We start from the raw sequence: 18,788 nt of genomic DNA, 5'->3' as shown, positions 1-18,788 counted from the left end.
TAACTGTCATTTATAACTCTGCAGGTTTGTGAATTACAGTGTCCCTGGGCTCCTTTCTTCAACTCGCTTTCTTTTGAGCTGGCCGCAACACCGCAGGATGGCTTCAGGCCCTAATCTGGTTCCGGTACGGCACGCTGAGCCTTTGGTTATTTCCTCTTCCTGGTGGGAAATGAGAGTTAAATTTGCCCGTCCAGACACCTCCAGCTAGCCTCTCATTGGTTCTCGCTATTCCTGTTCATCTTCCGCAGAACTTGCAAACTGGGCCAAACAGGAGGTTAAAGGGACTGACTCTCCAAGTCGGGAGAGTGTTAGTAAAGCGTCTGGAATGTTGCACCCGAGTACCAGGGGAGGAAAACTGAGACATATTTGAACACGTCTCCCGTTCACATGGTTGATCATACTCTGGGTTCCACATGCATGTTTTAGCTGAAGGAAGATTACCTTAAACATGGAGAGTAGAGACCCGTGGAATGGGTACCATGCAATATGACTTCAAAGGGTCTTCATTTGCTCACCGAACCTCTCCAATCCTATCACTGCTGTGTTTATTCCCCTGTACACACGCTTGATTCTCTTTTGGAGACATAGCAATCCATAGGTTTTAAGATACTTACTAGTCAGGTACATTCTTAGGTGTTTAATATGGGGTGTTGAGTCCATTTCGTTGAGCAAGGAGTAGCTCTTGTCTATTCCATATTTGGCTTAAGGAACTTTATCTGTGCTCATTTCAATCTCTGGTTTTATGCAGCACCCCAACTCACCTTTACCCTTAAGCAAGCATAAGTTGGTTTTCTAAATTTGAGACCCTGTTCTGTTCTGTAATTCAGTTCCTGTGTAGCCAAGTTTACATTCCGTGTATTAGTGATATCTTATGATGTTTCTTTTTCTGTGTGAATTATTTCAGTTAGAATCATCGTACCTGAATCTACTCATTATGCTGCTACGGGCCTGATGACATAGATTTCATTGCTGAGTGATACTGCATTGTACGTAAGTACCACAAGTTCTTTATCCATTTTTCACTTTCTGCGATGTTGAACTTGTACTGTAAACGAGGTTCTTGTAAACAGAGCCGTTCCAAACTTTGGGGTGGCTGTGTCTTTTTGATTTTAATTTCCCTAAGCTATAGGACCATAAGTGGAAATGCCCTAGGCTCTGTTGCTTTGTTTTTTAGATGTTTCAGGAAACACCATACACTTCTCCCGAGTGGTTGTTGGCAATTTACATCCCGCACATCAGCATAACAAGGCTCCCAGTTCTCCATGGCCTGTCCTGCCTTTCTGGATTTTACACTTTTTTCAGATGGCCCTTTTGACCGGGGGGAAGTGAGACTTCATTGTAGTGCAGATTTCCTTTGCAAGCTTGCTTGGTTGGCCAAAAAGGGCGTATGCGTTTTTTCCTGAATATATTCAGGAAAAAACGCATACGCCCTTTTTGGCCAAGTGCATCATTGTGGACGTTCTGCCTCTTTTCCTATGCTTTCAATGCAATTCCAGTCTACCTCCTGAAATCGGTTTCCTGCAATTCTGCCCCGCTTTCAAGTCCTCTTGGCAGCCTTACTTCAGTCTATTTTTGGACGATAGCTGTCATTTATAACTCTGCAGGTTTGTGAATTACAGTGCCCCTGAGCTCCTTTCTTCAACTCACTTTCTTGTGACCTGGCCGCAACACCGCAGGATGGCTTCAGGACGTAATCTGGTTCCGGCACGGCACGCTGAGCCTTTGGTTATTTCCTCTTCCTGGTGGGAAATGAGAGTTAAATTTGCCCGTTCAGACACCTCCAGCTAGTCTCTCATTGGTTCTCGCTATTCCTGTTCATCTTCCGCAGAAATTGCAAACTGGGCCAAACAGGAGGTTAAAGGCGCTGACTCTCCAAGTGGGGAGAGTGTTAGTAAAGCGTCTGGAATGTTGCACCCGAGTACCAGGGGAGGAAAACTGAGACATATTTGAACACGTCTCCCGTTCACATGGTTGATCATACTTGGGTTCCACATGCATGTTTTAGCTGAAGGAAGAATACCTTAAACCTGGGTAGTTGAAACCCGTGGAATGGGTACCATGCAATATGACTTCAAAGGGTCTTCCTTTGCGCACCGAACCTCTCCAATCCTATCACTGCTGCGTTTATGCCCCTGTACACATGCTTGATTCTCTTTTGGAGACATAGCAATCCATAGGTTTTAAGATACTTACTAGTCAGTAACATTCTTAGGCGTTTAATATGGGGTGTTGAGTCCATTTCGTTGAGCAAGGAGTAGCTCTTGTCTATTCCATATTTGGCTTAAGGAACTTTATCTGTGCTCATTTCAATCTCTGGTTTTATGCAGCACCCCAACTCACCTTTACCCTTAAGCAAGCATAAGTTGGTTTTCTAAATTTGAGACCCTGTTCTGTTCTGTAATTCAGTTCCTGTGTAGCCAAGTTTACATTCCGTGTATTACTGATATCTTATGATGTTTCTTTTTCTGTGTGACTTATTTCAGTTAGAATCATCATACCTGAATCCACTCATTGTGATGCTAAGGGTCTGATGACATAGATTTCATTGCTGAGTGATATTGCTTTGTAAGTGAATACCACAACTTCTTTATCCATTTTTCACTTTCTGCGATGTTGAACTTGTACTGTAAACGAGGTTCTTGTAAACAGAGCCGTTCCAAACTTTGGGGTGGCTGTGTCTTTTTGATTTTAATTTCCCTAAGCTATAGGACCATAAGTGGAAGTGCCCTAGGCTCTGTTGCTTTGTTTTTTAGATGTTTCAGGAAACACCATACACTTCTCCCGAGTGGTTGTTGGCAATTTACATCCCGCCCATCAGCATAACAAGGCTCCCAGTTCTCCATGGCCTGTCCTGCCTTTCTGGATTTTACACTTTTTTCAGATGGCCCTTTTGACCCGGGGGAAGTGAGACTTCATTGTAGTGCAGATTTCCTTTGCAAGCTTGCTTGGTTGGCCAAAAAGGGCGTATGCGTTTTTTCCTGAATATATTCAGGAAAAAACGCATACGCCCTTTTTGGCCAAGTGCATCATTGTGGACGTTCTGCCTCTTTTCCTATGCTTTCAATGCAATTCCAGTCTACCTCCTGAAATCGGTTTCCTGCAATGCTGCCCTGCTTTCAAGTCCTCTTGGCAGCCTTACTTCAGTCTATTTTTGGACGATAGCTGTCATTTATAAGTCTGCAGGTTTGTGAATTACAGTGTCCCTGGGCTCCTTTCTTCAACTCGCTTTCTTTTGAGCTGGCCGCAACACCGCAGGATGGCTTCAGGCTCTAATCTGGTTCCGGCACGGCACGCTGAGCCTTTGGTTATTTCCTCTTCCTGGTGGGAAATGAGAGTTAAATTTGCCCGTCCAGACACCTCCAGCTAGCCTCTCATTGGTTCTCGCTATTCCTGTTCATCTTCCGCAGAAATTGCAAACTGGGCCAAACAGGAGGTTAAAGGCGCTGACTCTCCAAGTGGGGAGAGTGTTAGTAAAGCGTCTGGAATGTTGCACCCGAGTACCAGGGGAGGAAAACTGAGACATATTTGAACACGTCTCCCGTTCACATGGTTGATCATACTTGGGTTCCACATGCATGTTTTAGCTGAAGGAAGAATACCTTAAACCTGGAGAGTTAAGACCCGTGTAATGGGTACCATGCAATATGACTTCAAAGGGTCTTCATTTGCTCACCGAACCTCTCCAATCCTATCACTCCTGCGTTTATGCCCCTGTACACATGCTTGATTCTCTTTCGGAGACATAGCAATCCATAGGTTTTTAAGATACTTACTAGTCAGGTACATTCTTAGGCGTTTAATATGCGGTGTTGAGTCCATTTCGTTGAGCAAGGAGTAGTTCTTGTCTATTCCATATTTGACTTAAGGAACTTTATCTGTGCTCATTTCAATCTCTGGTTTTATGCAGCACCCCAACTCACCTTTACCCTTAAGCAAGCATAAGTTGGTTTTCTAAATTTGAGACCCTGTTCTGTTCTGTAATTCAGTTCCTGTGTAGCCAAGTTTACATTCCGTGTATTACTGATATCTTATGATGTTTCTTTTTCTGTGTGACTTACTTCAGTTAGAATCATCGTACCTGAATCCACTCATTATGCTGCTAAGGGCCTGATGACATAGATTTCATTGCTGAGTGATACTGCATTGTACATAAGTACCACAAGTTCTTTATCCATTTTTCACTTTCTGCGATGTTGAACTTGTACTGTAAACGAGGTTCTTGTAAACAGAGCCGTTCCAAACTTTGGGGTGGCTGTGTCTTTTTGATTTTAATTTCCCTAAGCTATAGGACCATAAGTTGAAATGCCCTAGGCTCTGTTGCTTTGTTTTTTAGATGTTTCAGGAAACACCATACACTTCTCCCGAGTGGTTGTTGGCAATTTACATCCCGCCCATCAGCATAACAAGGCTCCCAGTTCTCCATGGCCTGTCCTGCCTTTCTGGATTTTACACTTTTTTCAGATGGCCCTTTTGACCGGGGGGAAGTGAGACTTCATTGTAGTGCAGATTTCCTTTGCAAGCTTGCTTGGTTGGCCAAAAAGGGCGTATGCGTTTTTTCCTGAATATATTCAGGAAAAAACGCATACGCCCTTTTTGGCCAAGTGCATCATTGTGGACGTTCTGCCTCTTTTCCTATGCTTTCAATGCAATTCCAGTCTACCTCCTGAAATCGGTTTCCTGCAATTCTGCCCCGCTTTCAAGTCCTCTTGGCAGCCTTACTTCAGTCTATTTTTGGACGATAGCTGTCATTTATAACTCTGCAGGTTTGTGAATTACAGTGCCCCTGAGCTCCTTTCTTCAACTCGCTTTCTTGTGACCTGGCCGCAACACCGCAGGATGGCTTCAGGACCTAATCTGGTTCCGGCACGGCACGCTGAGCCTTTGGTTAATTCCTCTTCCTGGTGGGAAATGAGAGTTAAATTTGCCCGTCCAGACACCTCCAGCTAGTCTCTCATTGGTTCTCGCTATTCCTGTTCATCTTCCGCAGAAATTGCAAACTGGGCCAAACAGGAGGTTAAAGGGACTGACTCTCCAAGTCGGGAGAGTGTTAGTAAAGCGTCTGGAATGTTGCACCCGAGTACCAGGGTATGAAAACTGAGACATATTTGAACACGTCTCCTGATCACATGGTTGATCATACTCTAGGTTCCACATGCATGTTTTAGCTGAAGGAAGAATACCTTAAACCTGGGTAGTTGAAACCCGTGGAATGGGTACCATGCAATATGACTTCAAAGGGTCTTCATTTGCTCACCGAACCTCTCCAATCCTATCACTGCTGCGTTTATGCCCCTGTACACATGCTTGATTCTCTTTCGGAGACATAGCAATCCATAGGTTTTTAAGATACTTACTAGTCAGGTACATTCTTAGGCGTTTAATATGCGGTGTTGAGTCCATTTCGTTGAGCAAGGAGTAGCTCTTGTCTATTCCATATTTGACTTAAGGAACTTTATCTGTGCTCATTTCAATCTCTGGTTTTATGCAGCACCCCAACTCACCTTTCCCCTTAAGCAAGCATAAGTTGGTTTTCTAAATTTGAGACCCTGTTCTGTTCTGTAATTCAGTTCCTGTGTAGCCAAGTTTACATTCCGTGTATTACTGATATCTTATGATGTTTCTTTTTCTGTGTGACTTACTTCAGTTAGAATCATCATACCTGAATCCACTCATTGTGCTGCTAAGGGCCTGATGACACAGATTTCATTGCTGAGTGATATTGCTTTGTAAGTAAATACCACAACTTCTTTATCCATTTTTCACTTTCTGCGATGTTGAACTTGTACTGTAAACGAGGTTCTTGTAAACGGAGCCATTCCAAACTTTGGGGTGGCTGTGTCTTTTTGATTTTAATTTCCCTAAGCTATAGGACCATAAGTGGAAGTGCCCTAGGTTCTGTTGCTTAGTTTTTTAGATGTTTCAGGAAACACCATACACTTCTCCCGAGTGGCTGTTGGCAATTTACATCCCGCCCATCAGCATAACAAGGCTCCCAGTTCTCCATGGCCTGTCCTGCCTTTCTGGATTTTACACTTTTTTCAGATGGCCCTTTTGACCGGGGGGAAGTGAGACTTCATTGTAGTGCAGATTTCCTTTGCAAGCTTGCTTGGTTGGCCAAAAAGGGCGTATGCGTTTTTTCCTGAATATATTCAGGAAAAAACGCATACGCACTTTTTGGCCAAGTGCATCATTGTGGACGTTCTGCCTCTTTTCCTATGCTTTCAATGCAATTCCAGTCTACCTCCTGAAATCGGTTTCCTGCAATTCTGCCCCGCTTTCAAGTCCTCTTGGCAGCCTTACTTCAGTCTATTTTTGGACGATAGCTGTCATTTATAACTCTGCAGGTTTGTGAATTACAGTGCCCCTGAGCTCCTTTCTTCAACTTGCTTTCTTGTGACCTGGCCGCAACACCGCAGGATGGCTTCAGGCCCTAATCTGGTTCCGGCACGGCACGCTGAGCCTTTGGTTATTTCCTTTTCCTGGTGGGAAATGAGAGTTAAATTTGCCCGTCCAGACACCTCCAGCTAGTCTCTCATTGGTTCTCGCTATTCCTGTTCATCTTCCGCAGAAATTGCAAACTGGGCCAAACAGGAGGTTAAAGGGACTGACTCTCCAAGTCGGGAGAGTGTTAGTAAAGCGTCTGGAATGTTGCACCCGAGTACCAGGGTACGAAAACTGAGACATATTTGAACACGTCTCCCGATCACATGGTTGATCATACTCTAGGTTCCACATGCATGTTTTAGCTGAAGGAAGAATACCTTAAACCTGGGTAGTTGAAACCCGTGGAATGGGTACCATGCAATATGACTTCAAAGTGTCTTCAATTGCGCACCGAACCTCTCCAATCCTATCACTGCTGCGTTTATGCCCCTGTACACATGCTTGATTCTCTTTTGGAGACATAGCAATCCATAGGTTTTAAGATACTTACTAGTCAGGAACATTCTTAGGCGTTTAATATGGGGTGTTGAGTCCATTTCGTTGAGCAAGGAGTAGCTCTTGTCTATTCCATATTTGACTTAAGGAACTTTATCTGTGCTCATTTCAATCTCTGGTTTTATGCAGCACCCCAACTCACCTTTACCCTTAAGCAAGCATAAGTTGGTTTTCTAAATTTGAGACCCTGTTCTGTTCTGTAATTCAGTTCCTGTGTAGCCAAGTTTACATTCCGTGTATTAGTGATATCTTATGATGTTTCTTTTTCTGTGTGACTTACTTCAGTTAGAATCATCATACCTGAATCCACTCATTGTGCTGCTAAGGGTCTGATGACACAGATTTCATTGCTGAGTGATATTGCTTTGTAAGTAAATACCACAACTTCTTTATCCATTTTTCACTTTCTGCGATGTTGAACTTGTACTGTAAACGAGGTTCTTGTAAACAGAGCCGTCCCAAACTTTGGGGTGGCTGTGTCTTTTTGATTTTAATTTCCCTAAGCTATAGGACCATAAGTGGCAGTGCCCTAGGCTCTGTTGCTTTGTTTTTTAGATGTTTCAGGAAACACCATACACTTCTCCCCAGTGTCTGTTGGCAATTTACATCCCGCCCATCAGCATAACAAGGCTCCCAGTTCTCCATGGCCTGTCCTGCCTTTCTGGATTTTACACTTTTTTCAGATGGCCCTTTTGACCGGGGGGAAGTGAGACTTCATTGTAGTGCAGATTTCCTTTGCAAGCTTGCTTGGTTGGCCAAAAAGGGCGTATGCGTTTTTTCCTGAATATATTCAGGAAAAAACGCATACGCCCTTTTTGGCCAAGTGCATCATTGTGGACGTTCTGCCTCTTTTCCTATGCTTTCAATGCAATTCCTGTCTACCTCCTGAAATCGGTTTCCTGCAATTCTGCCCCGCTTTCAAGTCCTCTTGGCAGCCTTACTTCAGTCTATTTTTGGACGATAGCTGTCATTTATAACTCTGCAGGTTTGTGAATTACAGTGCCCCTGAGCTCCTTTGTTCAACTCGCTTTCTTTTGAGCTGGCCGCAACACCGCAGGATGGCTTCAGGCTCTAATCTGGTTCCGGTACGGCACGCTGAGCCTTTGGTTAATTCCTCTTCCTGGTGGGAAATGAGAGTTAAATTTGCCCGTCCAGACACCTCCAGCTAGCCTCTCATTGGTTCTCGCTATTCCTGTTCATCTTCCGCAGAAATTGCAAACTGGGCCAAACAGGAGGTTAAAGGCGCTGACTCTCCAAGTGAGGAGAGTGTTAGTAAAGCGTCTGGAATGTTGCACCCGAGTACCAGGGGAGGAAAACTGAGACATATTTGAACACGTCTCCCATTCACACGGTTGATCTTACTTGGGTTCCACATGCATGTTTTAGCTGAAGGAAGAATACCTAAAACCTGGGTAGTTGAAACCCGTGGAATGGGTACCATGCAATATGACTTCAAAGGGTCTTCATTTGCTCACCGAACCTCTCCAATCCTATCACTGCTGCGTTTATGCCCCTGTACACATGCTTGATTCTCTTTCGGACACATAGCAATCCATAGGTTTTAAGATACTTACTAGTCAGGTACATTCTTAGGCGTTTAATATGCGGTGTTGAGTCCATTTCGTTGACCAAGGAGTAGCTCTTGTCTATTCCATATTTGGCTTAAGGAACTTTATCTGTGCTCATTTCAATCTCTGGTTTTATGCAGCAACCCAACTCACCTTTCCCCTTAAGCAAGCATAAGTGGGTTTTCTAAATTTGAGACCCTGTTCTGTTTTGGAATTCAGTTCCTGTGTAGCCAAGTTTACATTCCGTGTATTAGTGATATCTTATGATGTTTCTTTTTCTGTGTGACTTATTTCAGTTAGAATCATCGTACCTGAATCTACTCATTATGCTTCTACGGGCCTGATGACATAGATTTCATTGCTGAGTGATACTGCATTGTACGTAAGTACCACAAGTTCTTTATCCATTTTTCACTTTCTGCGATGTTGAACTTGTACTGTAAACGAGGTTCTTGTAAACAGAGCCGTTCCAAACTTTGGGGTGGCTGTGTCTTTTTGATTTTAATTTCCCTAAGCTATAGGACCATAAGTGGAAGTGCCCTAGGCTCTGTTGCTTTGTTTTTTAGATGTTTCAGGAAACACCATACACTTCTCCCGAGTGGTTGTTGGCAATTTACATCCCGCCCATCAGCATAACAAGGCTCCCAGTTCTCCATGGCCTGTCCTGCCTTTCTGGATTTTACACTTTTTTCAGATGGCCCTTTTGACCGGCGGGAAGTGAGACTTCATTGTAGTGCAGATTTCCTTTGCAAGCTTGCTTGGTTGGCCAAAACGGGCGTATGCGTTTTTTCCTGAATATATTCAGGAAAAAACGCATACGCCCGTTTTGGCCAAGTGCATCATTGTGGACGTTCTGCCTCTTTTCCTATGCTTTCAATGCAATTCCAGTCTACCTCCTGAAATCGGTTTCCTGCAATTCTGCCCCGCTTTCAAGTCCTCTTGGCAGCCTTACTTCAGTCTATTTTTGGACGATAGCTGTCATTTATAACTCTGCAGGTTTGTGAATTACAGTGCCCCTGAGCTCCTTTCTTCAACTCGCTTTCTTGTGACCTGGCCGCAACACCGCAGGATGGCTTCAGGACCTAATCTGGTTCCGGCACGGCACGCTGAGCCTTTGGTTAATTCCTCTTCCTGGTGGGAAATGAGAGTTAAATTTGCCCGTCCAGACACCTCCAGCTAGTCTCTCATTGGTTCTCGCTATTCCTGTTCATCTTCCGCAGATATTGCAAACTGGGCCAAACAGGAGGTTAAAGGGACTGACTCTCCAAGTGGGGAGAGTGTTAGTAAAGCGTCTGGAATGTTGCACCCGAGTACCAGGGTATGAAAACTGAGAAATATTTGGACACGTCTCCCGATCACATGGTTGATCATACTCTAGGTTCCACATGCATGTTTTAGCTGAAGGAAGAATACCTTAAACCTGGGTAGTTGAAACCCGTGGAATGGGTACCATGCAATATGACTTCAAAGTGTCTTCATTTGCGCACCGAACCTCTCCAATCCTATCACTGCTGCGTTTATGCCCCTGTACACATGCTTGATTCTCTTTTGGAGACATAGCAATCCATAGGTTTTAAGATACTTACTAGTCAGGAACATTCTTAGGCGTTTAATATGGGGTGTTGAGTCCATTTCGTTGAGCAAGGAGTAGCTCTTGTCTATTCCATATTTGGCTTAAGGAACTTTATCTGTGCTCATTTCAATCTCTGGTTTTATGCAGCACCCCAACTCACCTTTCCCCTTAAGCAAGCATAAGTTGGTTTTCTAAATTTGAGACCCTGTTCTGTTCTGTAATTCAGTTCCTGTGTAGCCAAGTTTACATTCCGTGTATTACTGATATCTTATGATGTTTCTTTTTCTGTGTGACTTACTTCAGTTAGAATCATCATACCTGAATCCACTCATTGTGCTGCTACGGGCCTGATGACACAGATTTCATTGCTGAGTGATATTGCTTTGTAAGTAAATACCACAACTTCTTTATCCATTTTTCACTTTCTGCGATGTTGAACTTGTACTGTAAACGAGGTTCTTGTAAACAGAGCCGTTCCAAACTTTGGGGTGGCTGTGTCTTTTTGATTTTAATTTCCCTAAGCTATAGGACCATAAGTGGAAGTGCCCTAGGTTCTGTTGCTTTGTTTTTTAGATGTTTCAGGAAACACCATACACTTCTCCCGAGTGGTTGTTGGCAATTTACATCCCGCCCATCAGCATAACAAGGCTCCCAGTTCTCCATGGCCTGTCCTGCCTTTCTGGATTTTACACTTTTTTCAGATGGCCCTTTTGACCGGGGGGAAGTGAGACTTCATTGTAGTGCAGATTTCCTTTGCAAGCTTGCTTGGTTGGCCAAAAAGGGCGTATGCGTTTTTTCCTGAATATATTCAGGAAAAAACGCATACGCCCTTTTTGGCCAAGTGCATCATTGTGGACGTTCTGCCTCTTTTCCTATGCTTTCAATGCAATTCCAGTCTACCTCCTGAAATCGGTTTCCTGCAATGCTGCCCCGCTTTCAAGTCCTCTTGGCAGCCTTACTTCAGTCTATTTTTGGACGATAGCTGTCATTTATAACTCTGCAGGTTTGTGAATTACAGTGCCCCTGAGCTCCTTTCTTCAACTCGCTTTCTTGTGACCTGGCCGCAACACCGCAGGATGGCTTCAGGCCCTAATCTGGTTCCGGCACGGCACGCTGAGCCTTTGGTTATTTCCTCTTCCTGGTGGGAAATGAGAGTTAAATTTGCCCGTCCAGACACCTCCAGCTAGCCTCTCATTGGTTCTCGCTATTCCTGTTCATCTTCCGCAGAAATTGCAAACTGGGCCAAACAGGAGGTTAAAGGCGCTGACTCTCCAAGTGGGGAGAGTGTTAGTAAAGCGTCTGGAATGTTGCACCCGAGTACCAGGGGAGGAAAACTGAGACATATTTGAACACGTCTCCCGTTCACATGGTTGATCATACTTGGGTTCCACATGCATGTTTTAGCTGAAGGAAGAATACCTTAAAACTGGAGAGTTAAGACCCGTGTAATGGGTACCATGCAATATGACTTCAAAGGGTCTTCATTTGCTCACCGAACCTTTCCAATCCTATCACTGCTGCGTTTATGCCCCTGTACACATGCTTGATTCTCTTTCGGAGACATAGCAATCCATAGGTTTTTAAGATACTTACTAGTCAGGTACATTCTTAGGCGTTTAATATGCGGTGTTGAGTCCATTTCGTTGAGCAAGGAGTAGCTCTTGTCTATTCCATATTTGACGTAAGGAACTTTATCTGTGCTCATTTCAATCTCTGGTTTTATGCAGCACCCCAACTCACCTTTACCCTTAAGCAAGCATAAGTTGGTTTTCTAAATTTGAGACCCTGTTCTGTTCTGTAATTCAGTTCCTGTGTAGCCAAGTTTACATTCCGTGTATTACTGATATCTTATGATGTTTCTTTTTCTGTGTGACTTACTTCAGTTAGAATCATCATACCTGAATCCACTCATTGTGCTGCTAAGGGCCTGATGACACAGATTTCATTGCTGAGTGATATTGCTTTGTAAGTAAATACCACAACTTCTTTATCCATTTTTCACTTTCTGCGATGTTGAACTTGTACTGTAAACGAGGTTCTTGTAAACAGAGCCGTCCCAAACTTTGGGGTGGCTGTGTCTTTTTGATTTTAATTTCCCTAAGCTATAGGACCATAAGTGGCAGTGCCCTAGGCTCTGTTGCTTTGTTTTTTAGATGTTTCAGGAAACACCATACACTTCTCCCGAGTGGTTGTTGGCAATTTACATCCCGCCCATCAGCATAACAAGGTTCCCAGTTCTCCATGGCCTGTCCTGCCTTTCTGGATTTTACACTTTTTTCAGATGGCCCTTTTGACCGGGGGGAAGTGAGACTTCATTGTAGTGCAGATTTCCTTTGCAAGCTTGCTTGGTTGGCCAAAAAGGGCGTATGCGTTTTTTCCTGAATATATTCAGGAAAAAACGCATACGCCCTTTTTGGCCAAGTGCATCATTGTGGACGTTCTGCCTCTTTTCCTATGCTTTCAATGCAATTCCAGTCTACCTCCTGAAATCGGTTTCCTGCAAGTCTGCCCCGCTTTCAAGTCCTCTTGGCAGCCTTACTTCAGTCTATTTTTGGACGATAGCTGTCATTTATAACTCTGCAGGTTTGTGAATTACAGTGCCCCTGAGCTCCTTTCTTCAACTCGCTTTCTTGTGACCTGGCCGCAACACCGCAGGATGGCTTCAGGCCCTAATCTGGTTCCGGCACGGCACGCTGAGCCTTTGGTTATTTCCTCTTCCTGGTGGGAAATGAGAGTTAAATTTGCCCGTCCAGACACCTCCAGCTAGCCTCTCATTGGTTCTCGCTATTCCTGTTCATCTTCCGCAGAAATTGCAAACTGGGCCAAACAGGAGGTTAAAGGCGCTGACTCTCCAAGTGGGGAGAGTGTTAGTAAAGCGTCTGGAATGTTGCACCCGAGTACCAGGGGAGGAAAACTGAGACATATTTGAACACGTCTCCCGTTCACATGGTTGATCATACTTGGGTTCCACATGCATGTTTTAGCTGAAGGAAGAATACCTTAAAACTGGAGAGTTAAGACCCGTGTAATGGGTACCATGCAATATGACTTCAAAGGGTCTTCATTTGCTCACCGAACCTCTCCAATCCTATCACTGCTGCGTTTATGCCCCTGTACACATGCTTGATTCTCTTTCGGAGACATAGCAATCCATAGGTTTTTAAGATACTTACTAGTCAGGTACATTCTTAGGCGTTTAATATGCGGTGTTGAGTCCATTTCGTTGAGCAAGGAGTAGCTCTTGTCTATTCCATATTTGACGTAAGGAACTTTATCTGTGCTCATTTCAATCTCTGGTTTTATGCAGCACCCCAACTCACCTTTACCCTTAAGCAAGCATAAGTTGGCTTTCTAAATTTGAGACCCTGTTCTGTTCTGTAATTCAGTTCCTGTGTAGCCAAGTTTACATTCCGTGTATTACTGATATCTTATGATGTTTCTTTTTCTGTGTGACTTACTTCAGTTAGAATCATCATACCTGAATCCACTCATTGTGCTGCTAAGGGCCTGATGACACAGATTTCATTGCTGAGTGATATTGCTTTGTAAGTAAATACCACAACTTCTTTATCCATTTTTCACTTTCTGCGATGTTGAACTTGTACTGTAAACGAGGTTCTTGTAAACAGAGCCGTCCCAAACTTTGGGGTGGCTGTGTCTTTTTGATTTTAATTTCCCTAAGCTATAGGACCATAAGTGGCAGTGCCCTAGGCTCTGTTGCTTTGTTTTTTAGATGTTTCAGGAAACACCATACACTTCTCCCGAGTGTCTGTTGGCAATTTACATCCCGCCCATCAGCATAACAAGGCTCCCAGTTCTCCATGGCCTGTCCTGCCTTTCTGGATTTTACACTTTTTTCAGATGGCCCTTTTGACCGGGGGGAAGTGAGACTTCATTGTAGTGCAGATTTCCTTTGCAAGCTTGCTTGGTTGGCCAAAAAGGGCGTATGCGTTTTTTCCTGAATATATTCAGGAAAAAACGCATACGCCCGTTTTGGCCAAGTGCATCATTGTGGACGTTCTGCCTCTTTTCCTATGCTTTCAATGCAATTCCAGTCTACCTCCTGAAATCGGTTTCCTGCAATTCTGCCCCGCTTTCAAGTCCTCTTGGCAGCCTTACTTCAGTCTATTTTTGGACGATAGCTGTCATTTATAACTCTGCAGGTTTGTGAATTACAGTGCCCCTGAGCTCCTTTCTTCAACTCGCTTTCTTGTGACGTGGCCGCAACACCGCAGGATGGCTTCAGGCCCTAATCTGGTTCTGGCACGGCACGCTGAGCCTTTGGTTATTTCCTCTTCCTGGTGGGAAATGAGAGTTAAATTTGCCCGTCCAGACACCTCCAGCTAGTCTCTCATTGGTTCTCGCTATTCCTGTTCATCTTCCGCAGAAATTGCAAACTGGGACAAACAGGAGGTTAAAGGGACTGACTCTCCAAGTCGGGAGAGTGATATTACAGCGTCTGGAATGTTGCACCCGAGTACCAGGGGAGGAAAACTGAGACATATTTGAACACGTCTCCCGTTCACACGGTTGATCATACTCTGGGTTCCACATGCATGTTTTAGCTGAAGGAAGAATACCTTAAACCTGGAGAGTTGAGACCCGTGTAATGGGTACCATGCAATATGACTTCAAAGCGTCTTCATTTGCTCACGAACCTCTCCAATCCTATCACTGCTGCGTTTATGCCCCTGTACACATGCTTGATTCTCTTTCGGACACATAGCAATCCATAGGTTTTAAGATACTTACTAGACAGGTACATTCTTAGGCGTTTAATATGCGGTGTTGAGTCCATTTCGTTGAACAAGGAGTAGCTCTTGTCTATTGCATATTTGACTTAAGGAACTTTATCTGTGCTCATTTCAATCTCTGGTTTTATGCAGCACCCCAACTCACCTTTACCCTTAAGCAAGCATAAGTTGGTTTTCTAAATTTGAGACCCTCTTCTGTTCTGTAATTCAGTTCCTGTGTAGCCAAGTTTACATTCCGTGTATTACTGATATCTTATGATGTTTCTTTTTCTGTGTGACTTACTTCAGTTAGAATCATCATACCTGAATCCACTCATTGTGCTGCTAAGGGCCTGATGACACAGATTTCATTGCTGAGTGATATTGCTTTGTAAGTAAATACCACAACTTCTTTATCCATTTTTCACTTTCTGCGATGTTGAACTTGTACTGTAAACGAGTTTCTTGTAAACAGAGCCGTTCCAAACTTTGGGGTGGCTGTGTCTTTTTGATTTTAATTTCCCTAAGCTATAGGACCATAAGTGGAAGTGCCCTAGGTTCTGTTGCTTTGTTTTTTAGATGTTTCAGGAAACACCATACACTTCTCCCGAGTGGTTGTTGGCAATTTACATCCCGCCCATCAGCATAACAAGGCTCCCAGTTCTCCATGGCCTGTCCTGCCTTTCTGGATTTTACACTTTTTTCAGATGGCTCTTTTGACCGGGGGGAAGTGAGACTTCATTGTAGTGCAGATTTCCTTTGCAAGCTTGCTTGGTTGGCCAAAAACGGTGTATGCCTTTTTTCCTGAATATATTCAGGAAAAAACGCATACACCCTTTTTGGCCAAGTGCATCATTGTGGACGTTCTGCCTCTTTTCCTATGCTTTCAATGCAATTCCAGTCTACCTCCTGAAATCGGTTTCCTGCAATTCTGCCCCGCTTTCAAGTCCTCTTGGCAGCCTTACTTCAGTGTATTTTTGGGCGATAACTGTCATTTATAACTCTGCAGGTTTGTGAATTACAGTGCCCCTGGGCTCCTTTCTTCACCTCGCTTTCTTTTGAGCTGGCCGCAACACCGCAGGATGGCTTCAGGCCCTAATCTGGTTCCGGTACGGCACGCTGAGCCTTTGGTTATTTCCTCTTCCTGGTGGGAAATGAGAGTTAAATTTGCCCGTCCAGACACCTCCAGCTAGCCTCTCATTGGTTCTCGCTATTCCTGTTCATCTTCCGCAGAAATTGCAAACTGGGCCAAACAGGAGGTTAAAGGGACTGACTCTCCAAGTCGGGAGAGTGTTAGTAAAGCGTCTGGAATGTTGCACCCGAGTACCAGGGGAGGAAAACTGAGACATATTTGAACACGTCTCCCGTTCACATGGTTGATCATACTCTGGGTTCCACATGCATGTTTTAGCTGAAGGAAGATTACCTTAAACATGGAGAGTAGAGACCCATGGAATGGGTACCATGCAATATGACTTCAAAGGGTCTTCATTTGCTCACTGAACCTCTCCAATCCTATCACTGCTGCGTTTATTCCCCTGTACACACGCTTGATTCTCTTTCGGAGACATAGCAATCCATAGGTTTTAAGATACTTACTAGTCAGGTACATTCTTAGGTGTTTAATATGGGGTGTTGAGTCCATTTCGTTGAGCAAGGAGTAGCTCTTGTCTCTTCCATATTTGGCTTAAGGAACTTTATCTGTGCTCATTTCAATCTCTGGTTTTATGCAGCACCCCAACTCACCTTTCCCCTTAAGCAAGCATAAGTTGGTTTTCTAAATTTGAGACACTGTTCTGTTTTGGAATTCAGTTCCTGTGTAGCCAAGTTTACATTCCGTGTATTAGTGATATCTTATGATGTTTCTTTTTCTGTGTGACTTATTTCAGTTAGAATCATCGTACCTGAATCCACTCATTGTGCTGCTAAGGGCCTGATGACACAGATTTCATTGCTGAGTGATATTGCTTTGTAGGTAAATACCACAAGTTCTTTATCCATTTTTCACTTTCTGCGATGTTGAACTTGTACTGTAAACGAGGTTCTTGTAAACAGAGCCGTTCCAAACTTTGGGATGGCTGTGTCTTTTTGATTTTAATTTCCCTAAGCTATAGGACCATAAGTGGAAGTGCCCTAGGTTCTGTTGCTTTGTTTTTTCGATGTTTCAGGAAACACCATACACTTCTCCCGAGTGGTTGTTGGCAATTTACATCCCGCCCATCAGCATAACAAGGCTCCCAGTTCTCCATGGCCTGTCTTGCCTTTCTGGATTTTACACTTTTTTCAGATGGCCCTTTTGACCGGGGGGAAGTGAGACTTCATTGTAGTGCAGATTTTCTTTGCAAACTTGCTTGGTTGGCCAAAAAGGGCGTATGCGTTTTTTCCTGAATATATTCAGGAAAAAACGCATACGCCCTTTTTGGCCAAGTGCATCATTGTGGACGTTCTGCCTCTTTTCCTATGCTTTCAATGCAATTCCAGTCTACCTCCTGAAATCGGTTTCCTGCAATTCTGCCCCGCTTTCAAGTCCTCTTGGCAGCCTTACTTCAGTCTATTTTTGGACGATAGCTGTCATTTATAACTCTGCAGGTTTGTGAATTACAGTGCCCCTGAGCTCCTTTCTTCAACTCGCTTTCTTGTGACCTGGCCACAACACCGCAGGATGGCTTCAGGCCCTAATCTGGTTCCGGCACGGCACGCTGAGCCTTTGGTTATTTCCTTTTCCTGGTGGGAAATGAGAGTTAAATTTGCCCGTCCAGACACCTCCAGCTAGTCTCTCTTTGGTTCTCGCTATTCCTGTTCATCTTCCGCAGAAATTGCAAACTGGGCCAAACAGGAGGTTAAAGGCGCTGACTCTCCAAGTGGGGAGAGTGTTAGTAAAGAGTCTGGAATGTTGCACCCGAGTACCAGGGGAGTAAAACTGAGACATATTTGAACACGACTCCCGTTCACATGGTTGATCATACTTGGGTTCCACATGCATGTTTTAGCTGAAGGAAGAATACCTTAAACCTGGAGAGTTAACACCCGTGTAATGGGTACCATGCAATATGACTTCAAAGGGTCTTCATTTGCTCACCGCACCTCTCCAATCCTATCACTGCTGCGTTTATGCCCCTGTACACATGCTTGATTCTCTTTCGGAGACATAGCAATCCATAGGTTTTTAAGATACTTACTAGTCAGGTACATTCTTAGGCGTTTAATATGCGGTGTTGAGTCCATTTCGTTGAGCAAGGAGTAGCTCTTGTCTATTCCATATTTGACTTAAGGAACTTTATCTGTGCTCATTTCAATCTCTGGTTTTATGCAGCACCCCAACTCACCTTTACCCTTAAGCAAGCATAAGTTGGTTTTCTAAATTTGAGACCCTGTTCTGTTCTGTAATTCAGTTCCTGTGTAGCCAAGTTTACATTCCGTGTATTACTGATATCTTATGATGTTTCTTTTTCTGTGTGACTTACTTCAGTTAGAATCATCATACCTGAATCCACTCATTGTGCTGCTAAGTGCCTGATGACACAGATTTCATTGCTGAGTGATATTGCTTTGTAAGTAAATACCACAACTTCTTTATCCATTTTTCACTTTCTGCGATGTTGAACTTGTACTGTAAACGAGGTTCTTGTAAACAGAGGCGTCCCAAAATTTGGGGTGGCTGTGTCTTTTTGATTTTAATTTCCCTAAGCTATAGGACCATAAGTGGAAGTGCCCTAGGTTCTGTTGCTTTGTTTTTTAGATGTTTCAGGAAACACCATACACTTCTCCCGAGTGTCTGTTGGCAATTTTCATCCCGCCCATCAGCATAACAAGGCTCCCAGTTCTCCATGGCCTGTCCTGCCTTTCTGGATTTTACACTTATTTCAGATGGCCCTTTTGACCGGGGGGAAGTGAGACTTCATTATAGTGCAGATTTCCTTTGCAAGCTTGCTTGGTTGGCCCAAAAGGGCGTATGCGTTTTTTCCTGAATATATT

The 18,788-nt window shown here is 43.9% G+C and overlaps 1 long non-coding RNA gene across 25 annotated transcripts in view; it reads left to right on the top strand.

The window, feature by feature from the left end:
* The window catches only part of LOC307181468, a 1,676,472-nt gene that overhangs the window by 1,457,579 nt on the left and 200,105 nt on the right, over positions 1-18,788 (top strand). Inside the window, exon 1 of one of the 25 annotated variants that reach the window (XR_013826857.1) lies at positions 10,447-10,465. The exons of the other annotated variants lie outside the window; for them this stretch is intronic. This is a non-coding gene — a long non-coding RNA (uncharacterized lncRNA). Of the gene's footprint in view, positions 1-10,446; positions 10,466-18,788 lie in introns of those variants that run through there. 25 annotated transcript variants of the gene reach the window in all.

This window comes from Stenella coeruleoalba (assembly GCF_951394435.1).
Source record: "Stenella coeruleoalba genome assembly, contig: scaffold_28, whole genome shotgun sequence".
NCBI lineage: Eukaryota > Metazoa > Chordata > Mammalia > Artiodactyla > Delphinidae > Stenella > Stenella coeruleoalba.
Note: the sequence above shows the minus strand (reverse complement) of the source record. Positions and strands in the feature narration are given on the sequence as shown.